Source organism: Eucalyptus grandis, chromosome 1 (assembly GCF_016545825.1).
Source record: "Eucalyptus grandis isolate ANBG69807.140 chromosome 1, ASM1654582v1, whole genome shotgun sequence".
Lineage (NCBI taxonomy): Eukaryota > Viridiplantae > Streptophyta > Magnoliopsida > Myrtales > Myrtaceae > Eucalyptus > Eucalyptus grandis.
This window is the reverse complement of record NC_052612.1, coordinates 6,853,054-6,863,897: the sequence shown is the minus strand read 5'-3', so window position 1 is coordinate 6,863,897 and position 10,844 is coordinate 6,853,054. Positions and strand designations below refer to the sequence as shown.

General features: G+C 38.3%; 1 long non-coding RNA gene across 6 annotated transcripts; it reads left to right on the top strand.

Moving 5' to 3' along the window:
• The first annotated feature begins 4,097 nt into the window (after window positions 1–4,097).
• On the top strand, window positions 4,098–8,875 carry LOC120294882. 6 transcript variants are annotated; one of them, XR_005552240.1, is made up of 8 exons: window positions 4,098–4,113; window positions 4,264–4,651; window positions 4,790–4,876; window positions 5,093–5,195; window positions 5,738–7,822; window positions 7,893–8,144; window positions 8,464–8,572; window positions 8,673–8,875. It is a non-coding gene; the product is annotated as an uncharacterized LOC120294882 (long non-coding RNA). The 6 variants fall into 6 exon arrangements; XR_005552237.1 differs by lacking the exon at window positions 4,098–4,113 and adding an exon at window positions 5,006–5,041 and having other exon boundaries at window positions 4,150–4,651; window positions 5,136–5,195; XR_005552229.1 differs by lacking the exon at window positions 4,098–4,113 and adding an exon at window positions 5,006–5,041 and having other exon boundaries at window positions 4,150–4,651; window positions 5,124–5,195.
• The last annotated feature ends 1,969 nt before the right edge of the window (window positions 8,876–10,844 follow it).

The following is a 10,844-nucleotide window of genomic DNA, read 5'->3' as shown; positions in this document are numbered from 1 at the left end:
CTGTAAGCAAATAAAGAAGACAAATTGAACCATCAGTACGTTATGATTACATAGATATTGCTTATAATAGGGAAGACAAATTAACATTCATCTTACTCTAAGGTGATTGCTAGTACTAGATTGTTGTAGGGGCTAGAGGTTATGAGTAAAGAGATAGAATCAGTCCATCGAAATTAGATATTAGAATCTCTAATTGCGTAATCAATTCCCCAAGATTAGAATCTTTGATTGCTTAGAAAACAAGCCAAACCTCTCATATCTCGTTTGATTTCTAACTTATCCATTAGGGCTGAACATCGGTCCTTGGTCCTAGAATTCCTGGACCAACATTGTGTGGGTCGGTCCTTGGTTCTAAAAGCTCCAGGTTGGTCCAACTCGGATCAACTTTGACTATATATATTATTTATAATTTTTGTATATAGAGAAAATCTTAAAATAAATAGCGTCAATAACATTAAATAGCTATTTAGTGAGGAGTTTAAGTAATTTTACATTATTCTTTAATAACTTAGATTTTTAATGTATTTTACAATGTCAATAGTCATAATTTACAAATGATGAAATTTTTTTATAAGGAGTCCTTACGGCGTCCAAAACGCCATAAACAGCTCCTTATGGCATCCTCTTGTAATATTCATTCTCTTCTATCTTATTTGTCCTCTTAGTCTTCAATTTGCCAAAATCGAAAGAAACAACTTTTCCACTCGTCGCTCGTCACTCGGCACTCGCTCCCTCGCTTTGAGTCATTCGTGCCACTTGCCGCTCGATACTCGCTTGGCTTGTTGCTCCCTGCTTGACATTCGATGCTCATTCTCTTCGACGCTCACCCCAGTTGACCCTCACCGCTTGCTTTTTTTCTTAGCTAACCTCGCTCATCATGGAATCCATTGAGTTGGTACGGTCCTCGGTTGCCATTTCAAAGAGTACAAAAAATGAAATAAAAAATTATCAGTTGGTCCTGGATTGACTTGGAAACTGGATCGAACCCATTGGGTTAATTCGGTCCTCAATCGTTTTTTTAAAGAGTACAAAAAATGAAATAAAAAAATATCAGTTGATCCCGGGTTGAACCTGGAATCAGACCGAACCCATTGGGTCAGTCTGGTCCTCGGTTTTAAGCTCAATAGAGTTGGCCCTCAGTCCCAAAAATTAAGAATCAATACTATGCGGGTTGATCCTAGGGTTAGGAAGAGGATTAGCCCAATTCGGACCATACTCACCCCTATTATCCATATAATTAGTTGTGACTCCTATAATTCATTGGGATTAAAAGAAACAAAAAGGAAATTCAATGTCATGTGAAGTATGAGTTTGGGAGAGCTGACGTCTAATTGATGGGCCATTGGCACGCCTTTGGGGAAATACCTCTAAACTCACTCTCCAAATCTTGTTTGGGAGAGTTGCGACACATCCGGATGCCTTAGTGAAGGGAAAGTCAATTGTGAAAAAAGATTTGACCCAGTGGAAGATTTGATTTGTTCAAAAATCTGGCGCGCAACTTTTAATCTTGCGCAAATCTGGATTATTCGAGCAAAGGAAGTTGATCTCTATCTTTGACCGGTTTGACTTCTTGGGCTTTCTTGATATTGCGTTCTGGAGGGAGACACCTTCTTTGGACATGTACAAAACAAAGGAGAAAGCCACCACTGGACAAAGTAACGGGTTCACGTATTCTATAATTTATGTATATTTTTGTGGGGGCAAAAGATTCCTTGTCAGAGAAAGAAAAAGAATGTAAGGGTTCGCTTTATTCTTTTCTTTCTTGAGTAAAAGCCGCCCGTTGGAATAGAGATCACCGCACATGTACAGGAACGGTGAAGCTTTTTCAGATGCCCCAAGTGGCTGCAAACATGGAAATTTTGTGCTATGAGTTTACATTTAGATTGAGTTATTTATTTATTTATAAATATTTTGAGTATGTGCTTAATTTAGGTATGAAAAATATTTGAATGTGAGCGATTATAATTCTGATTCTCGTATTATAATAAATTATTTACTACTAGCTCTTTTTGTGAATGAAGGTATCAACATTCGAACTGAACTACATAAATTTTTTATGTTCTTGTTTCTTATTTATTTCTTTGATAATTCCATTGAATCTCTAATATGTAAAAGTAAAATAATTTTCCGATGCTTTACTTTGGTATTTAATCGATTCACTAAAAATTGATTAGTGGTTACTCCTAAATAAAATTGATTTGCATGTTAAAGAACTTTAACTAACGTTGCAAATTAATATGAGCTTGGAAGAGCTCAAGCTGAATTTAGACTTAATAACTTATTAGTCAACTCTTAGATGGTGCACCATTTGGGTAGGTTGCAACATTGATATTTGCTTGCAATATGAACTAGTGTAATTATGATGTGGCGTCACAGTTGCATTCAATATTTTCTTAGAATTTTACTCGTGTTTGATGCAACAGAAGTTATTGCTCTCAAGATTAAAAGATGTCATTTTGGGGAAGTTTCGCCTGGTGACATCCATGTCGGATCCATCTGTCGCGGATGGCTCTACTACATTTGACGACATATAAGACACTTACGGTGAAATTGGATGGAATAGTAAAGGAGCTTAAAATTTAAAAATTATGACAGTGTTAGCACTTTGGGGGTTCAATGGGTGAATAAATAACTTGGATGGATGCATTGAAATGATATTCATTGAAATGATATTCATTGAAATATTTAAAGATTAAATAATGTTTTCAATTTAAAACTTTTACAACTGTTCGCTGGTTTTATGAAATTTCACTTGATATCAGAGTTATGTTATTATCGGATGAAGTGTCCAGTCGAGTCTATTTCACAGAGGTAATTACGATGCCAGCCACATCTATTGCGTCGCTCTAGTCTTCCACCAAAGTTGTAGCATCAGTAGCCACTCGAGACTCTCCCACTACTGGTGTCGAAAAATTAACACCACCATCAGTGCCATCGCCCTCAAACGAATCAGATCCTAGAGGTTTCGTCACAAGCGGACGCTAGACATATCAACACGTGGCGGTGTTGTGCCGCCACACACCGCCACGTCTCAGAATCACCAAGCCCTATGCCTTTGAGAGTTTTTTTTTTTTTTTTGGTCGAAGTGGAATATGCATTCGATTAAGGAGTCTTAAAAACAACGATGAATTACAGTCGAAACATAAAATTTCTCATAGAGTTAGAGGGGGGGTTTTCAGCCAATTTAGAGGAAGCTTCTTTGCTCAATGGGTGCGTGCCAGCCAATCTGCTACTCAATTTGCGTCACGAGGGCAATATATTACAAATGTGTTGTTGCATTGGGATAACTCCTCTCAACATTGTTGAACAATTTCTTGTAAATTCCAAGGTGGCTCGGCCCGGCCTATCACGAATTCCACAACTGCATAGCTGTCACTTTCGCATATCCAGAGAACTGCTTGACTTTTGGCTTCCTGCACATGTCTCAACTGCATCTCTTTTAGATAGTAAATCCCATGCAAAATTGCTTTGGCTTCCGTGTGTGGTGCCGAAGAAACCCTAGATTCAGCGGCGAAGCTGTCGACGGCACACCCAGCTCCATCCCGTGCGATTCCGGCGACTGAGCAGATGAACTCACCTGGAACCCATGACGCGTCAACATTCATCTTCATCTCCTGACTGTTCGGTGGCTTCCAGCGCTCCGGTAGGTATCGATTTGGGTTTTCTATTTTCTGATTCTTCTTCCCTCGGCTAAAAGTAATGGTTTGGGTTTGTGCGAGATCGAGGATATCTGTGGGTTGTGGGCGCTTTGCTCTGAAGATCCAAGTGTTCCGAGCCTTCCAGATTTGCCAAAGAACCGCTCCGATGAACTCCCGTGCAGGTAAATCCCCTCTTGAGTCGAAAGCCTCGAGTAGCCATTGATCAAATCTCTTTATATGTTTCGTGATGTTCGTGCCCTACAAACGGTTATCCTCCTAAATATGTTTTGTCCATTTACAAAATAGAAAGAGGTGTTCTGTGGTTTCGACTTGTGAGTAACACAACGGCATAATGGATCGGGGTGATGTGTCTTTTGTAGAGATTTTCTCTCGTGGGAATAGCATTCTGACAAATGCTCCGAAGAAAAGTTCTAATTTTCGGTGAAACCGCGAGACGCCAGATCTGTGTCCATAAGTTACGTGGAGGCATAATGAACAGGATGCCCCTGTGTTGATTTTTGTTGATAGTTGATGAAGAAGCCCCGTTATATCCACTCTTGACAGAACATTTTCCTGTACTGTTTCCTGTCCAAACTATGATATCTGGCTTGGGGTTTTTGCTCAGGGGGATTGCTAAGATCTCATTTGCTATGTTTTCCTCAAAAAACTGTTGAATTATTGGCTGATTCCAAGCTCGAGAATTTTCATTGATCAAACCTGCCACCATAGTAGGTTCTTGGTACGTTGCTTGTCCCCCAATAATCCCCTGTGATAACCATTTGTCCTCCCTGATTTTGATGGATTTTCCATCCCCTACTAACCATTTTGTATATGCTTTTATTGTATCTCGTCCCAGTATCAAACTCTGTCAGCCCCATGATGATCGTTGGCCCTTCTGAGCTGTCCAAAGATCGCCATGTGGAAAATAGATACCTTTTAAGACTTTGCTCCATAGTGCATTTGGAGAATTGTATAATCTCCATGCTTGTTTACCAAGCATTGCATGATTGAAGGTAATTAGATCTTTAAACCCCATCCCTCCTTCATCCTTTCTAGTTTTCATAACTTCCTAGTTTGTCCAATGCATTCCACACTTTGCATCTCCTTTCTGCCACCAAAATGATGATATTCGCCTTTCGATTGCTCTGCAGATGGACACTGGCAACTTAAAGATCGACATTGCATAGGTTGGTATGGCATGTACGACACTTTTGATCAAAACTTCCTTTCCTGCTTTGGTGAGTAACTTTTCTTTCCAGCCCTCTAGCTTTGAGTTTACTCTGGCTAATATCCATGCAAACAATTCTTTTTTTGATTGTCCCCATTTGTAGGAATGCCTAAATATTTTCCTGTCTTTTCATAAACAGGCACTCTCAATTCTTGGGCCATATTTCTTCTTAGTGGTAAGGGACCATTCTTGCTGAAATAAACCCCCGATTTGTTTAAATTAACAGCTTGCCCTGAGGTGTAACAATACTGTTTAAGTGTAAGTATCAGATTCTGACATTCCACTATGGTACCATCTAGGAAGAAGATAACATCATCCGCAAAAAGAAGGTGAGAGAGCTTAGGGCAAAACCTATTTAGCTGTATGCCTTTAATGCTACCTTCTGCGACTGCTTTTTGCATCAGCCATGTTAACACATTTGAGATTAATATGAATAGATATGGTGACAGGGGATCACCTTGTTTGAGACCTCTCGAGGGGTTGAAAAAAGGGGTAGGTTCTCCATTAAGCTTCACACTGAATGTCACTGTTGTTATGCATTGCATTATTAGGGCCACCCATTTCCTAGAGAAACCCATTTTCAGCATACAATCCCGAACAAAATCCCATTCAATTCTGTCATATGCTTTCTACATATCTAATTTTAATACTGCCTGATGTTTTTTCTTTCTCTTTGTGATGCGCAGTTGATGTAACACTTCCTGCACAATTAGGATGTTATCCTGTATCTGTCTGCCTTGAACAAAAGCGCTTTGCTCTGGTTCTATTATCTCTGGCAGCCACTTTTTTAATATGTTTCCTAATAGCTTTAAGATGATTTTGTAGCTGAAATTGCATAAACTGATGGGTCTGAATTGGCCTATGGTCTCAGGATTTTTCACTTTGGGAATCAAGGATATATATGTTTGATTAAGGAGAGGATCCAGAATACCTGTGTTGAAAAAATTCTGCACTAGCTGGAGTAGGTCAGTCTTTAGAATTTCCCACGAATTTTGATAGAAAAGCCCATTGAAACCATCAGGGCCTGGGGCTTTTAAAGCTCCTAATTGAAAAACTGCTGCTCGAACTTCCTCCAAAGTGGGTTTGGCCACCAGATCTGCATTGATGTTCTCATCGAGAGGAGAATGACACTGGTTTAAGACTGGCTAGTAGTTTCTCGACCCTTCTGTTTTGTATAAATTGCTGTAAAATGATTGAATATGATTTCTGAGTGCTACAGGATCACGACACCACTTGTTGTCTTCCACTTGCAGCATTGTAATAATGTTTCTATGCCTCCTCTGTACCGTTGTTGCATGAAAGAAACGGGTATTTTTATCACCCCATTGTAGCTATTTTATATGGGATCTCAATCCCCAATATTGTTCTTCCTGCTTCCTCAATGTATCAATCTGGTGTATTATACTTTGAGCTTCTTTTTTGCTTGTGTGCTGGACTGGTTGATTGGTTATTTCTATTAGAGTCTGAGTTAGCTCTTTTATCCGCCTTGGTGAATGGGCATACTTCTCTTTACTCCATTTTGTTAATTCTTTTGAAGTCTCCTTAAGTTTCTCTGAAAAAGTGGCCAGTTGAGAAGCTGTTTGGTTCTAGATTTGATGGATAACTCCATGGTACTCTTCATGTTCGATCCAGAAAGCCTCCATCTTGAAGTCTCTTTTTCTTTTCTTATGTTCGAGTGTAGCCTAAGGACGAGAGGACTGTGGTCCGAGCCAATAGCTGGAAGAGCTTGGATTTCTGCTTCATGAAAGGTAATTCGCCATTTCAAAGTGCATAACACCCCGTCTAATCTTTTTTTAACAAGATCCTCCCCTTCTCTGTTAGTTGCCCATGTGTATGCACATCCATGGCTATCAATATCCATCAAAGGCAACTCAATAAGCATATCTCTAAAGGCTACAATTCTTTTATTATCTGCTTCTCTTTTCCCCACCTTCTCCCACACATATAATATCTCATTAAAATCTCCCATGCACATCCACGGAATTGAACTATGAGGTTTCATAGCCTTCAAATTTTGCCATAATAACAGCCTCTCTCCAAAGTTTGTTGAAGCATGAACAAAGGTTATCTACATGACATATTTGCTGACTGGATCAGTGCATTCCACATCGATAAACTGTTTTGAACTGTCTTTCACTTTCAGTGTTACTTCCTCATGCCACATTAAGGCCAATCCCCCTACTATGCCTGTCGGATTCTCTAGGAATAAGTGCTGAAATTGTAGTTTTTTACTTATACTTTCCATCATCGTTGCTTTGTTTTTAGTTTCCATAAGAAAAACTAAACTGGGCCTTTCAAGAGCAATTAAGGCTCTTAGTTCCTGGATTGCCAGGGGTTGCCCAGCCCCTGACAATTCCAGCTAATAATTTTCATGTCGTCATGGGTGGCTTATTAGGGCTAGCCACCAAAGCCCATTCTGTTCCATCTTTGAGCAACTTCACTAGAGTCTCCATTAGGTCTGAATCATCTATAAGAAGGGGAGTTGGCTCAGGTAAACACTTTTGCTTTTTTGCTTTTTGCACCTTCATATTCTTTTTGCTGCTTTTCCCTATTTTCAAAGAATTCTGTTTAGGAGCTTCTGAGCAAATGATCTATTTTCCATAATCTTTGGGTTCCTTCTTATTTGGTATAATTTCTTCCATGATCTCCTGTTCCATTGAACTTTCTGCTCTCTTTTTGCTGTAAGCTTCTATTCGCATATCTAGGCCTGTCTCTCTCACTATTATATCCTGTCCACTAGCTGGAGAAGGTGCAACAGGTATTGTCTCTTCCACTATAAGTTCTTCGATTTTTCCATAAAAAGCTTCTCAATAAGGGCTGTGATCACTTGCTTCTGCTTTCAGCCAAGGTCCATAAGGTCCTATTTTGTTGACTGCCCATGGTGATTCCGCATAAGGGATTTCTGCACAATCTTGTGCATAGTGGCCAATTCTTCCACAGGAGTAGCAGTAATGAGGTAATCGCTCATATTTAAATTCTACCCACAACCATTTATTACCGATATCCAAAATGGCCCCTGATTTCAGAGGACTAGACAGGTCAATTTCCACTCTAACTCTTCCTCCTTTTTGATGAACATTCCCTATGGATTCTGATTGGATTTCCTAGACCTAGGCCAAGCTTTCTTCCCAAATCATGGTAAACTGTTTCAACCCTCCAGCCAGGGGGAATACCTCCAATTCTCACCCAAAATGCTGTTATGGAAAAATCGTAACAATGTTCTGGGATTTCAAGCTTGCACTGTTTAAGGACAAGCAGATTGCTAGAATAAGACCAAGGTGCGGACTTCATAACTCTCTCTTTTTTGTCCTCCGATTGAAAGACAAATGTAAAGAGACCTGGTTCTTTTTGTACACACGATACAGCTTCAATTTTCCATGCTTTCTTCATTGTAGAGAGAAATGCAGGATAATTCACATTGGGTTTAGAGTAAAGTTTACCCAAAAGAGTACATTTGCATTCATCTCTTTTTTGTGAGGGTATCTCAGGGCATACTTCTACCACATCATCCTCGGACCAAAGACGTCCAAGCCTTTTACATAATGCTGCCACCCTCAACTCGTTTTCTTCCTTACTGTCCATACTTTCTTGTTGTAGGGATGGAGGGTTTTCGATAAGCTATTCAGATATACAAGGTTAAGGTAGGGGAAAGCTGGAAAGTAGTTCGCTATAAGACAACTTCATGTTCAAATTCAAAGAGGGACAGGTAAAATCACACTTCAGTGTTTCAATTCTTTCTTCTTCTGCTTGAGATAGGGCTTCCCAAACAACTGACAGAAATTTATGCCCATTCCTACTAACATCAGGTTTTCACAGCAAACTGGACCCAAAAGATGATCAGATCCATTTCCATAAGCTCCATCCGCAGCGACATCAATCCAAAAACCAGAGGCGAAGCCATAAACATAGCAGCGACAAAATCGGTGTAAATCCTCGTCAATACTACTAACATCCATGAGCCCAGACCACTTTTAGTAATATAAAGGCGAAATCCAACCGTTTTCGAGCATCATTGGCAAGATCTCCAGCCGTCGTAGCCGTGACTCACAGGGAAAGCTACCGTTCTATTGGATAAAAGAAGCCGCCATACTCTGCGGAATCAAGATCGGAATGAACTTTTTGGGGTTTTTCTATCTTGGGATTCATTGTGAAAAAAAAAACGAAAGAGAAAAGGTGAACGATTGCAGATGTTTAGACAAGATCTAGGGTTTGTGGAAAGGAAACGCTACCCAGGGGTAGAGAGAAACTCGCATAGGCGAGAGAAAAGTCCACCAGCGACCAGCACCACCGATTTATGCCTTTGAGAGTTGATTTCGACATATTCTTATGCTCTTTTCACAAACTAAAGATAAGCATCAGCCTCAACTTGCTTGGACGTGTCAATTATCAGTGATCGCATCTGAAAACTCCCCCTCACGCTCACCCAATCCCTCCGCACATGAGATCCATGCACCTCCGGTGCTTCACGTGCTTGCAGGCGCCAGATGCTTCTACACATCTGCTAACGTCATCTCACCACATCAGCTCACTGCTAAGTCAAAGTTGACCGACCGTTGACTGTCGTCGCCGTTGACCATCGTAGCCTAGTTCAATCATACTGGTCTGATCGGTTCCTAAGCATATTTTGGACCGATTCTTGGTGATCTCAGACCGGTTCCTAAAGTATTTCAAGGCGCTGAGTCCATTTTTTTCTGTATTTTCTCGATGTCAACTCTTTGGGTAATGGTTTCTTCACATTCTTTTTCAATCTGCTATGTTAAAACTGTTAAATTGCATATTATGAATGATTGAGAAGTTTCCATGTCCAATTACCATCATTGACTACCTAAGCAGTGTACAAGGATGGACAATCAACCGCAAAGCTGAGGTCTACATGCAATTTCATCTACCGCAGCTACTACCATAGAGGTTTCTCCTAATGGATTGTCTATCACTTTCTCCTCAGAGGATCTCCCTTCCAATCTTCGAGAATTTGATACTTTTAGCTCCTTTGTGTGTTATAGTAAGTTTGTTGCTTCAGGTACCTCTAATTTATGGTTTTTTTATTTCGCATGCTGCAATCATATGATTTCAAATTATAGTTTGTTAAAATCATTCACTTCATTTATGCTTACTATTCACATAGCTGATAATTCTCGAATAAGAGTTAAGGTGTGTTTGGTTCGTATTTTAAAACCCATTGGGAAAAATGTAAAGCAGTTTAACCTAAAGGACTTTAGACAAATATAAATGCCGTTTGGTAAACTATGCTTTGAGAAGTAACTTTGAGAGAAATATTGTTTAGCAGAAAACACATTTGAAAAGTTCTTTGGGTGATTAATATTAGTTTTTAAATTTTATGTTTAAAATTGAAAAAATAATGTATGCAACTTTTTAAATATAAATTTTGACAATAATACTAAAAAAATTTTATTTGCTTAAAATTGAAAAAAATATATGTATGCAACTTTTTAAATATAAAATTTCACAATAATGCGAAAAAAAAATCAAATACATATATATATATATATATATTTTTTTAAAAAGAACCAAAACCTTTGTGGAAATTTTTTTAATTTTTATTTGTTCAAAATTGAAAAAATAATGTATGCAACTTTTTAAATATAAATTTGAAAATAATGCTAAAAAACCAAATATATATAATTTTAAAAAAAAAAAACCAAACCCTTCATCGAATTTTTAAATTTTTAATTGTTTAAAATTGAAAAAACTAATGTATGCAACTTTTTAAATATAATATTTGACAATAAAACTAAAAAAATCAAATATATATTATTAAAAAAGACCAAATCCTTCGTTGAAATTTTTAATTTTTAATTTTTTATATTTGAAAAAACAACATATGCGACTTTTTAAATATAAATTTGAAAATAATGCTAAGAAATCAAATGCATATATATATATAATTTTTTTTAACAAAGATCAAACCCTTCATCGGAATTTTTAATTTTATTTGTTTAAAATTGAAAAAAAAATGA